At 36.9% G+C, this 13,079-nt stretch overlaps 1 protein-coding gene across 1 annotated transcript in view; it reads left to right on the top strand.

Annotated features, from left to right (window-relative positions):
• Positions 1-13,079, top strand: part of SUGCT (succinyl-CoA:glutarate-CoA transferase) — a 536,095-nt gene that overhangs the window by 468,904 nt on the left and 54,112 nt on the right. The window lies entirely within an intron of this gene.

Below are 13,079 nucleotides of genomic sequence, written 5' to 3'. Positions count from 1 at the left end.
GCAGGTGAGTCCAGAGGCAGTGGACTCAAGGTGCTTAACTTGTTTCGCAGAAAGGTCCACCAAGTCAGTGGAAGAGGTGGTAACTTCCCCTGGAATGATCTCAGCTGTGTGACAACAGGAACCTAAGCCAGTTCTGTGTTTTCTGGGGTCCTTGATGGCCCAAGGACTCTAGATCTTTAAGAAAAACACCAAAATGATGCTTAAACTTCTGTAGGCCACTTTGTGGAAGGCTCTTTGTGACCAGGGGGCAAAGCCATGCAGGAATCTGTTCAGTTTATTGGGACAGCTGGATGCCAACAACCAATATGTTTCCAAAGTCCACAGACCATCATTCTCTCACCATTTCTAGGAAGCAGGTATGTTCAACATGACCAAGACCAAATAGTACTTTTTAAAAGAATGTTTGAGACTATCTTACCTGTGTCAAATGCCTTTATTTCCTTGGCTGTCTCTTACACTGGACCATGAGCAATTTGAGGCAGGAGCTCTGTTTTTATCATTGTACTAGAGGCCTGGTACGCAAATTCATGCACAGATGGGGTCCGGCCAGCCTGCCCCAATTGGGGTCGATTGGGCTGGCAGGCTTGGGGAAGGGGTCACAGGCAGTTGGCCAGCTGGCCCCACCCCCTGATCGAAGGGGACAATTTGCACATTAGCCTTCTATTATGTAGGATTGCCTAGCACAGTGGCTTTAAAAATTTACTTATATTGAATAAGTTAATGAGTTAATCTTGAAAAGTTTCCTGATGTCAGTGTCCAAAGAATTTTGCATTTTTAGCAGATATTTTAGTTTAAGGTGTACTGTTTTTTATGCTCTTAATTTATTTTGGTGGAAGTTTATAGAAATAATAAGCCATATACCTAAATACTAGTATGTAGCAAATATAGCTGTGTATGAGTATCTTATAGTTTGAAAAGTGAGAATTTGCCCAAGGTAAGACATACTTGGATTTTTTTCTACACTCCCACCTCACCTGTCCCTGAAAAGATTGTTTAACAAAATATAATCAAGAGGATTTTATTTTCATTCAAGCCATTACAATGAAGCAGATTGCATGTAGACCACAATCTGTATCAATGCAACCAAATGATACAGATAACTGTAACTCTGTAAAGTTAAGAGATAAATGCTCTGACCCATGTTCCTCAGTAGTCAGAGTGTTGGCCCGCTGACTGAAGGGTCAAGAATTTGATTCCCAGTCAAAGGCACGTACCTTGGTTGCAGGTTCAGTCCAGGCCTGGTTGGGGCAAGTGTGGGAGACAACCAATTGATGTGTGTCTCTCACATTGTTCTCTCTCTCATGCTCTATCTCTCTCTTACCTTCCTGCCTTCTAACTCCCTCTTTAAAAAATCAATGGAAAAAAATCCTTTTGCTCTTTATTTATTTTTGAGCACATTAATGATAATACAACATTAAGAGGTAAACTAATAAATTTATTGAAACACATAATTTTATTTTTAGCAATTTTTTTCTGATATGCTTTTTTTTAACAGTGCCATGAGATTATTAATACTAGAAAGGTATGTACTAAGGTCTGGAGAAATCTAGACTCCTATAGTACTTTCTAAGTTCAAGAAACTAATTTTAGCCCAGTAAGAATAATTTAAGAATAGATGGGAGAATAAAATTATAGTTATTATTTTCAATATGTAGGTTTTCATTTTTTTTAACAGATACTTATCATCTAATGAGTAAATCAATTACATGAGACTTGAAAGAAAACAATGAAAAAAGACATGGTAATAGCTTTTTAAAAACTATAACCTATGAGGAATAGAGTTTATATTAAAAATTGTAATGTGTTATAGTGGGTGAGGTTAACTGAGAGGATGAATTCGACTATGAGAGTGAGGAAACTATTTCTTCAGAGTATTATAAGGAATTCTTTGTGAATTACCTGTTCAGGCTTTTCTACCATCTTCTGCCTCAAGAATGATTAGAGGATGGTATTAGCATAGTATTTTTTGCCTTGTTCTTTACAACTAGGTTGACCATATTTTCAGTTTGCCTAGGACCGTCACCATCTATGCCTGCTGTGCCAGCATAATTATTAATAGTGCCCTCTCACTGCCTGCTTCTCCACCCTCAGCAGTATGAACCGTCCTTTACTCTTCCTCCTTTGCTGCTCTCCATAGCAAAAGCATGGAAGAGTCGGAAAGAAGGTAACTCGCTCTCCTCGAAAGCTCAGTCTCTGCCCTACATTCCATATTCCTGCTACCCCTGCTGAAGATCAGCTCATACTCACATCTTGCAGATTGTCTCAAGTTCTATGCTTTACAAATAAAAGTGTATGTTCTTTGGAAGAGACCATGCTTCTGATTTAAAGGGGGGGAAAAAGACAGATTTCCATTTTTGAGCTCATAAGTATTTCTTTAAATAAATATAGATCACCCAGCACGGCATATATATGCTTTCTCAAATTGAGTAATTTGATCTACTGAAAATGTATAACCTATAGGGAATATTCCCTAATTAATTTAGCTTTTGGCATTAAAAATATTTTCTCCTGAGGGAATAAGTTGTTCCATAGAGTGAATCTACTGTTTAGTATTATCAATCAGTGAATAGATAGATGGTAGTCACCAGAGCCCGTCTTTCTAAGTGCTAATCCTTTTGGAATGTTTTCCTTATTTGACGGAATTTTATATAATGACTTAAATTCCTAGCTGGCTTTCTTAATGTGGCCTAAAAAATAAATTATCTACTTTTATCATCATTAGGAATGTTTGTTATTTTTTATGTGATAAGCAGTGTTCTCATTGACTCCTAAGGCGTATGGGTTGTTTATCCTTTTTCTATACTTTTTGAATGTGTCTTTTTTATGTCATATTGTTCTCAGAGGAACCTATTAGTTCCTCTTCCTCACTTATGATTTGTTTCATCTCATCTATTGTAGGCTCAAAAACAATATCAGCATAATGGTTGCCATTGTTAATAAAATCAAGGTAAATATGCTCTAAATGATTAGCAGCTATCAGAGAGAGAAAATCTGAGTTTTTATGACATCACTTTTGGCTGCACAGTTATTTTTTTTTGCTTGCTTTTGGTCTGCGTTGCAAGTAGTTGACCTCTAGATAAATAAAGTGTTTTTGTAATTCTATTTGAAAATTAGTGTGGAAAATTGAGGTGTGCGCCCCTGTGGAGAAAGTTGAGGTCAAGTAATTCATTCCTAAAGCTGTGCAGTCATAAAGATTCACACAGTGGGCTCAGAAATAGTATTAGCCAATCAAATTGCTCCCAGAGGGGTGCTCGCTTCTTCGTTCAACTCTTAAAACACTCCACATAGCCATTTCAGTCTTCCTAATACTTGCTTGGTGAATGGACAGAAAAACAGGAAATCAGAGTGAAAATGGATGCCATAAATCTGTTTCATACAGAAATATAGTGAACAGCTTTTAGTGAGGGCAAATGCACTACATCAGACTTAAGGATTCCACAGTACAACCTAATTCATCTGGGAAACGAAGCCTTTCTTTTGTTCCATTTCTTCCTCCCCTCCCTCATAGTTTAAGACTCACCAAAATTATTTAAAGCTTGTGATTATTCCTGACTTTCAGAAGACAAAGTTTTCCTCCTCTTTTATCAAGGGGTTGAAAACAATCCCTCTAAAAGTCACAGAGAAGGCAAGCAATTCTACAAAGTAGATTTAACTTGCCTACTTAAAAGTTATGATTGCCAAAAGAATGCCCCCAAGAGCAGCAGGCAAAACTAAAACTAAAAGCTGTGCTCTAATTTTCATAAAAGGGAGAGATCTCAGTAAGGACAAGGATACATACATATCTGTTACATTCCTTTAAGAAATTGATGTAAAAAATTAACCCTGAATAGTTCTCAGATACCAGTGTCCTAAAACAATCAATCTGTAATTTTCACAGTATTCCTTCTGGAAATGGGGAGACAGTGGGAAAGGGTGTAGATTTTACTACATTATTTTTTCTTCAGGTGCTCATGTGAAACATGTAGGCCAAAAGTACTCTTTTATTTTCAATTTTATTTTGTATTAGTTTTAGGTATACAGCTTATTGGTCAGACAGTTATATACTTTACATAGTGTTCCCCCCATATTTTCAGTACCCCAACTGGCATCATATATATTTATTGCAATATTATAGACTATATTCCCTATGCTTTACTTATAACCCTGTGACTATTTTGTAACTACCAATTTATACTTCTTCATCCCTTCACCTCTTTCACCCAGTCCCACACACCTCCTCCCCGCTGGCAGCCACCCGTTTGCTCTCTGTGTCTATGAGTCTGTGTCAGTTTTGTTTGTTCATTTATTTTGTTCTTGAGATTCTATATGTAAGTGAAATCATATGGTTATTTGTCTTTCTCTGACTAATTCACTAAGTGTAATACCCTCTCCATCCATGCTGTCGCAAATGATAAGATTTCATTCTTTTCTATTCCATTGTATATATGTACCACCACTTTTTTAATCTACTACTTTTGTCTATTGCTTCCATATCTTGGCTATTGTAAATAAGGCTGCAATGAACACAGAGGTGCTTATATTCTTTTGAATTAGTGTTTTGGCTTTCTTCAGATAAATCCCTAGAAGTAGAATCATTGGTCATAAGACAGTTCCATTTTTAATTTTTTGAGGACCACCCGCACTGTTTTCCAGGGTGACTACACCAGTCTGCATTCCCAGCAACAGTGCATGAACGTTTCCTTTTCTCCACATCCTCGCAAGCACTTGTTTTTTTGATGGATTCGTTGATGGTAGTCATTCTGACATGAGTGAAATGATCTCTCATTGTTGTTTTAATTTGCATTTCTCTGATGATTAGTGATGTTGGACATCTCTTCATATGACTATTGTCTTCTTTTGAGAAATGTGGGGGTCCTCTGTCGTTTTTTGTTGGGCTTTTTGGTGCTGAGTAGTATGAGTTCTTTATAAATTTTGGTTATTAACTCCTTATCCGAAGTATTATTAGGGAATATGTTCTATTTAGGAGGTTGTCTTTTCGTTTTGTTGATGTTGCCTTTGGTATGCAAAAACTTTTTAGTTTGATGTATTACTATTTGCTTATTATTCTTTTGTTTCCCTTGCAAAAGCACCATGTCTTGCCTGAATGCAATTGTATTTCCAAACAGTTAATTTCTGGTACTGATAATATTTGTAGGCAGATTATTATAAAGCCTTGGAAGAATTCCTGGGTTTTGATTTTTTTAAAAATATATTTTATTGATTTTTTACAGAGAGGAAGGGAGAGGGATAGAGACTTAGAAACATTGACCCTTGACCGGAATCGAACCTGGGACCCTTGAGTCCGCAGGCTGACGCTCTATCCACTGAGCCAAACTGGTTATGGCCCTGGGTTTTGATTTTATGTTGGCTTTTCCCACAAGTTCCATATTTCAATCTACCCCAAGTAGTGCAACTGTGACATATAATGAGTACGTGATTTTATCACAAAACACAAATTTGTCCTGGACATCAAGACATAGTGCATCTTAAGTTTTCATGGCCATTATTGCTCTTCCATTAGTAACATTTAGGGAAAAATGGAAAAAAATGTTTTAAAATGATTTACATCTTTTAAACTGTGAAACAACAACAACAACAAAACCTTTAAATGGGCCAAATGCTTGCCAATGAAAAATGTATATTATACAGTAGTATTTAACACGTATTTTTTGTAACAGCTTGTTATATTATGCAATTTCAATAGTGGTATTTTTGTGGCTTGTTTCAGCACAGAAGAGATACCAAAAACAAAAGACAAACTAACAAACAAAATAAACATATTTGAGAGCCATAATAGTTGCCTGAATATCTCTGAAACTTTTAAAAGAACAACCGCCTTTTCCATCTGTAATCATTAAAGTAGCTTGTCCTACAAGGAGGTGGTCTTAAGGGCCACACACACTAACGAGCTCTTCTCCTAATGAGTGGGATGTCCTTGGTCCAGTTACATACCCTGATTTACAAGTGGATGTATTTTATTTCTGGACTCAGCCACTGACTTATACCCGAGGTCTTTGGCAGGACACAGAGTCCCAGTTTCTCTTCTGGGCAAATGAACTTCTATAAGCATTTTCAGTTAATGATACCAAGAGGGAGGTATATCTATGTATAAGCTAGTAGTTACTTGATCACTTTCTGTCAGACACTGGATCCCATGCCCAACGTATACTATTCTAAAAATATGCTTTCATTTTATAAAGTAGACACTGTTTTCTCTGCTTTATAGATTAGAAAACCAAGGTTTAGGTGGATTAAGGACATGTTTAAGGTCACCCAGCTGATGAGAAGCAGGACCAGTGTTCCAACTGGAGAGAGTCTGATTCTGAAATCATTGCACTGTACCTGTCTTTTGCCTCACTTCTCCAGTGCAGAGAGTCTAGTCTGATTTTAGACGGATGCACTTCATGCCTTTTAGAGGGCGAGCCAAAAATATTAAAATGTCTCTGGCTTAAGTGTAAAGTGAGTGGATTATTTCTGTGCTTTATCTCCTCTCATGGAAATACAAATAAGTCAATACAGGTGCAGTCTTCAAAATTCCTTTAAATAAGCAGCAACATAAAATCAAATCCCCATATAATGTCAGAGGGAGGCACTTAATACATATTTTGAAAATAGTGAGGCTTTCAGAAATGGTTAGATTTCTGGATTTATCAGAGCATTGCTTTCCGTGTTTCCAAAGTTTCTAAGGAATCTATTCAGTTGAGATACATTGTTTTTCAATGTCAGCTAATCTTGTGAGCACTAATCTGAGCCCTGCCCATCATGAAACGTTGCCCGTCTCCTGCTGGCCATATTGCAGTTTGCAGGGATACCCAGTGGTTGTCTTTATTCTGCTGCTGAGAAAGTCAGCCAGGGAATCCAGGTGTCTGCGGACTAAAACAAGTCAGCCCTAAATTCACTAATTTTCTATGCCCAGAATCTGCTACTGATTCACCCTGGTGTTTTTGAACCCAACTGATGCAATTCATATTCTTGTGCCTGAACCCGGACATTAGTCTCTAAGGGTAGTTCCTACTAACCTTTCCACTCTGCCTCAGTTTCTTAAATATCAAAAAGAAAAAGCATATGTGTTCTGAAGGGAACACCCATTCTTATTTAGATGGAAAAGCTTTTGAGGTTCTTTTTAGGATTCATGTCCCAGTTTATTATATCATTACTTTTATTTTTTAATTTGATGGTTATTTCTGTTTGACTGGCATATTGTTCTTACACATCATGAGATAAACTCTACTTCCTGGATTTGAGTTCTCATGCTTTTCTGTATGTTTCAGTTAGTTATTTCTTGCTGCTATTTTTCCAGAACCTAGAGGCAACAAGTTTCATATCAGTGTTATTTTCTATATATTATTATGGTTCTAAATGCCAAGACCTCAATCTGAAATGGATATTTAAAGCTAAATAGTTTTGTGCTGGCTCAAATATGCAAAGTGCTAAATCCAATACTTGTTTATACATTAAAGGTGTCAACTAAGGTTGGCCAGTACCCAGCATACAGGCTCTTTTCCCTCCCATGCCTGTGGCATACAGTGTGAATCAATCCTGCACTTCCCCCCACCAAACATAGAAGCTACTTGGTTTTAAAGAGCCCTTTTTGGCACGGGACTCAAACAATCATTTGGAATTGGTGTGCAAGATAAAATCAATTTGCCCTCCATGGAACAACGAATGGCCCATGTGGTCAATACCAAGACAAACATAGATACTTTCTACTTTAAAACCTTAACAAAAAAATACTTTGTCGTAAACCATGGAGAAAACCCTAAAATTATTATAAGCTCTATAATGAAATAATGGAGATCTCTTCTATTTTATAAATATTGCAAACTATTTTTTGAAGAAATGACGTTTTGAGTTAAAAATCTAGAGGCAGGGAGGAGAGAGAATTTGCTTCTTTTCTATAGATTGCTTTTCATTAGGTTTCATCTGGAAAGGTTGCTCAGGTTCATGTCCTGCAAACACTGATGGAATTCATATTATTGTGCCTGAACCCAGACATCAGTCTCCAGGGATAACTCCTACTTACCTTTTCTCCTGAGCTTGAACACAAAGGAAAATTGTGGAAGTATAAATCAGATGGGGCATTCTTATCTTCACCATGAACATCAAGATAAATTCCTTGCAGTAAGTAGAAGAGTGACACATTCCTGTTGATGAAATGCTAGAGCAAAAAGACATTGGATCCAAATAGTCATATTCCTAGTTATGTTTCCTGCATGGGATTTTTAAAAAAAATCAGTTCACTTTATTTTTATCATCTTTTAATCTAAATATAAACAGTATAAATTTCAGCGATACTTTGTATTAACTTTGGAAGAGGAATGACCAAGCTTCTTGAAGAACTCTAATCAACCAGGAGCTGTGCTGGGAGCTCCCTCTTCCAGGAGACCTGGCATTGCCCTGGTCTTGGGGAGAGCTGTGTGCCTGGGGCTGGGCAGCTAGAAGGTAGGATGACAACAGAAGGTCTTTAATCATTTCCTCAGAGGCCTTAGTTCTTCTCAAGGTGACAAAAAACAGACATGCACCTTATATTGCCTTACATAAAGGAGGATTGATCAAAAGTTTGTGTATGGGAGAAGCTGGATTACAAGCATAGGACAGATGCTAAGTTGTAGCGCCCTCCCATCTATGTTTCTCTGAATCGTAACGTCCCTGCCACACTCCCCTCTCAGTTTCCCACCTGGGTTCCTCTGAGCATTCCTCCCCTCATAGGGTCACTCCCCTCATAAATCCAGCATATGCTTGACCCATAGTGGCAACCCTACCACTACTTGTTAGCTATAGTCACCTCAGATAACTAAGCTCAGTGACTTAGCTTCCCAGTTCTTAATTCCACTTAGAGGACTTGGGAGAGACATCTTTCCAAGCCAACATTGATCATAATGTCACATTGACTGAAATCCAGGCATTAGCTGCCCTAGGTTTCCTACTGGTTTAATCCGTTATGGCTAGAGGTTGCAGAATCACACTGTACATGTCACAGCTGCCTTCGAGAGCCTGTGTAGTATTCTTGTGCTTCTAGCCCCCTTGGAAGTATGAGAATATAATGAACCAGTCTAGAAATGGAATCGTAAGAATCAACTATACTTACCTGGGGAATAGTATAAAAGAACAGTAGCCATTTCCAAAGCTGACTTCAGAGAGTTGATAATAGGTTTAAAGTTATGGTTAGAAATTTAGCTAGGACATTTATTCCATGTGAAATTTGCATCCATCTTCACTTCTTTTTCTGACTGAAGTGAAATAATTTCAGAAGCACTCATCTTTTCCTGTAAGTATTGGCATTGGCTTATTTCATAATTTAATGCTGTAGGAACGCCCTCTGTAACACAAAGGTGAGACAAGGCTACAACAAAGGACTCTTTACATTCTGTTCACACTCTGGCAATGATCAGAACATCACCAGAATGGGTTACAGGCTTGGAGCCTAGGGAAGCTGCACTAATTTGTAGACCCACTTGCTACAAAGCTTGTGCTTTTCCTACCCTCCCCTTTTTCATTAACGAAATATGATGTTGTTAATAATTTGGGATTAGACCTGAGAATTTTGAAGTAGTTCTTTGTAGAAACATATTTCCGTGGTAGGTAAAATGAGGCCGCATGTCTTGGATAAGAGATTTTCCACAACGTTGCTATTTTCTGGATGGCTTTTTTTAAAAAAAAACAAACCAAAACAAAACAAAAAACACAAATTAAGCCATGATTAGAGACCATTTATCCAGCTCTTTCAGCTTCCTCCCAGCCATCTAGGAAATGTTAGTATGTACCTTGACCAGCATTCCCACCCAGGTAGGTGGCATTCTGAGTAGTGATCTTGGAGAAAAGGATCAGGCAGGATGGTCAAGGGTCTGAGATTCTGTTGGGTTCTTGCTGCTTATTTTGTCTCTGTTCATGTCCTTGCCCTTGAAAAATTCACCCAATCTCTTTCTAGGTCTCAGTTTCCTCATATGAAAAATGGGATTCAGTTTCCATCAATGATCTCTAAGGAGTATTGGGAAGTTTTCCTTTAATGATGCGAAGAATGCTTGGAACTTATAAATATTTCTTAGGGAAATCTGGTATCTTTCTTTTTGCTATAAGATTGGAGGAAGTATGCAGCATCTCTTCTGTTCATCTATAATTTAGTCAGGTTGTGTACAGACTGCATTGCATTAAACGCTGAACTCTGATCCTAGTGTTTAAACATATTAAATACAAAATATGGGTAGTATAAATTGTGTGAAACACTTTGGTCTCCTACTTGGAAGCCTAACAAGATTTTGATGCAGGGTCACCACAAACATTATACAGACACTGCTAAGAGTAAGTGGAAGTGTTTTAGAGGGTGGAAAACAGTCTTACAGCAAAAGTAGTAGAAACCCATCACTAGGGGGTTTATAAGTGGGCCAAGAAAAATTGAGGGGAACCAGTCTGCAATGCTCGTGGGTGGGCAAGGATTAGAGGTATTTGTTTATTTTATTTGCACATTAACTTTTATAATGCGATTCCTCTATAGAACACAAAAGAGCTTTACAGATAACAGACTCCACGTTTTAAACTCTTCATCCCCTCAACAGCTTTGTAGGGGTTTGCTGCCATAATTAACCCCACAGAACATTCACCCCAGTTTTCCTTTTAGAAATATAAAACGTTAAGACGAGGCAGTTTTCCATTGGTGTTTGGGGCTGGAGAACACCAGCACATACCTTTTATTTTTGAGTTTGGGGTTCTGGGTTTTCATTAATAAAAACACAACAGATTTGTAAGTAGGAGCCTACTGACATAAGGAAACTAGGCAGAAGCCAATGTGGATGATTCTCATCTTCATTGTTGACCTGCAACTCTAATGATTTTCCTTATCCACAGATTCTTTAAATTATGGATTTTTCCAGGAGAAGAGGTCATCTGGTGCCTTCCTTGGCTTTTATGTTTGAGGAGCAGCCTCTACATCACTACAATTGCCTTTCTCCAGGCACAGAGTGAATGTTTATGTCTTAAAAGATATTGAAGCTCTTTGACCGTTGTCTTCTTACATCAAGCTGTTTTCTGTTTTGTCCTAGCCTAGACTATGATATCTTGAGGTCTTTAGTATTTTCCCCAGAGCCAAGCCCAAGAAGAAAAAGAACTCTGGGAAGAGTAGTAGAAACTGTTGACAAGGAAAGTTTGAAAATGACCAGGTTTTATTGCAGTTTTCAAAAACTGTAAGCTGACATGGAGAAACCTCAGCAGTTACACATATTGGTTGATGACTCTTTCCTCTGAGAAAAAGGGAGAGATTTATGAAATCCTCAGACGCTAGGACCACATAACCCAGTTTGAGCTTAGAAGGCACTAGCTCCTTAATGCCAAGTAAATTTTGGAAATGATTCTCCTTTGCTGACAGTACCCTCATTACTGATTGTGTAGAGTAATTTATCAGGCATTTCTTAAAATAAACCATTCATTTATACTAATAGGACTTGGCAGGAAGGAAAAATTGGCAGGACTTGGAGTTCCTAGTGGGGTTTTTTCTTCTTCTTCTTTTAAATTTTGTCTTAAAAAATTTAAAAACACCAACATTGATAAGTTTTAAACATTTTGAGGAAACAGTTTTTAGGGGCCAGCTTGAAGTTCATTAAAACATAAGTTGCATTATAAATCTTCAAAATGGAAGAAAAGAAATGTTTCTAATAATGAAGTTCACCAAAAGGAAAAAAGTACAATGTCACTGATTTTATCTTTCTGCATTCTTCAGGCATTGGTTTCCTCATGCGGATGCCTTTGTTACTTATTTTTGCTATCATACAGGCTTTTGAAGAGGGCACATTTTACATTTTCTTCTCCATGCAAAGTTACAGTCTCCTTCTCCTTGAAGCTTGTATCAGCTAGCTGTTTCTCTTTAGTTATGCACATAACCTATCAGTGTTGTTTGTATTGACCCAAAATAGTTATTTTCAAGGTTTTCTGATTATCTGAATGGTCTTAGCCTTGGGCCTCTGACAATACATTTCCATCTTACATTCCCGTGGAATTAAAAGAACATCACCAGGATTGATAACCTTTTCTCCAAATAAAACAATAGCCATGTAAATCATAATAAAATATAGGTAACAAAGAAATCTTCAAGCTCAGGAAAAATGCCTCAGCCCCCTCCCAGTACTGGGGATAAGCAAGGCCTAAGAGCTAAACTCTGACAGTGCTAAGCTCTAGTACAGGAGATGTATACATATACATATACATATACATATACATATACATATACATATACATACTCATACATATTCATACTCATACAAATACACACTCACATGCATATACACATCCACATATATATTATAAAAACAAAATATTAAATATGCAGGTAACAATGTAGTTATACATATATACACATCTATATACAAATGCATATACTTTTCAGTAATGGAGTATATAAGTTATAGTATGTGTTGAGACTTAGACATGCCAGTAGGTTGTGTGATTTCAGATTAAAACAGAAAGAATAAAAGTTATTTTCTGAGAATGAATAAAATTCTTTAAAAGTTCAGAGATCTAATGATGATTGAATTAAACTGGAGAGTAATGTGGGCCCAACGGAACTTACTAGTATAGTAATGAGTTCAGAATTGTTTTTCTACCACTGAATCAGAAACTCTATTAGCATCTCAGGCAAGGCAACTTCCTTAGCTAACTTTTAAACATCAAATAGTAGTTATCTCTTCGCTTTCATCTTCTTTCCTATCGAGACAGTAGAGCTTGTTATTTGTCTAAGACTCAACTTTTAGATTGTTTTGTAATATTCAAGCTTTTGCATAATTGATATAATGAGGTTTTTACCTCCCTCCAAAAATGCCTGCAAGGGAATATATCAAAATAATGTTATGTTGTGATAAATAATTTTTCTTTGAGGTAAGGTTATGGGTAATTTTTATCTTCATTACTTTTTAATATTTTTAGAAATTTTATAATATTTTAATGTTTAGAAAAATATTTCTAGAAAAATAAGGGAAAAGGCATATGCCTTATTCTTTTGCCTTTTTGTAATCATATTATATCCTATATATCTTTATATTTTTATATCCATATTTTAAAAATGTGCCTGATCCACTGGTAACTTCTAATTCTCTAGTTTTCTCATAATAAGTATT

This window comes from Myotis davidii, unplaced genomic scaffold (genome assembly GCF_000327345.1).
Source record: "Myotis davidii unplaced genomic scaffold, ASM32734v1 scaffold573, whole genome shotgun sequence".
Taxonomy (NCBI): Eukaryota; Metazoa; Chordata; class Mammalia; order Chiroptera; family Vespertilionidae; genus Myotis; species Myotis davidii.
The sequence above is the reverse complement of the archived record's forward strand: the minus strand, read 5'-3'. Positions and strand labels throughout refer to the sequence as shown.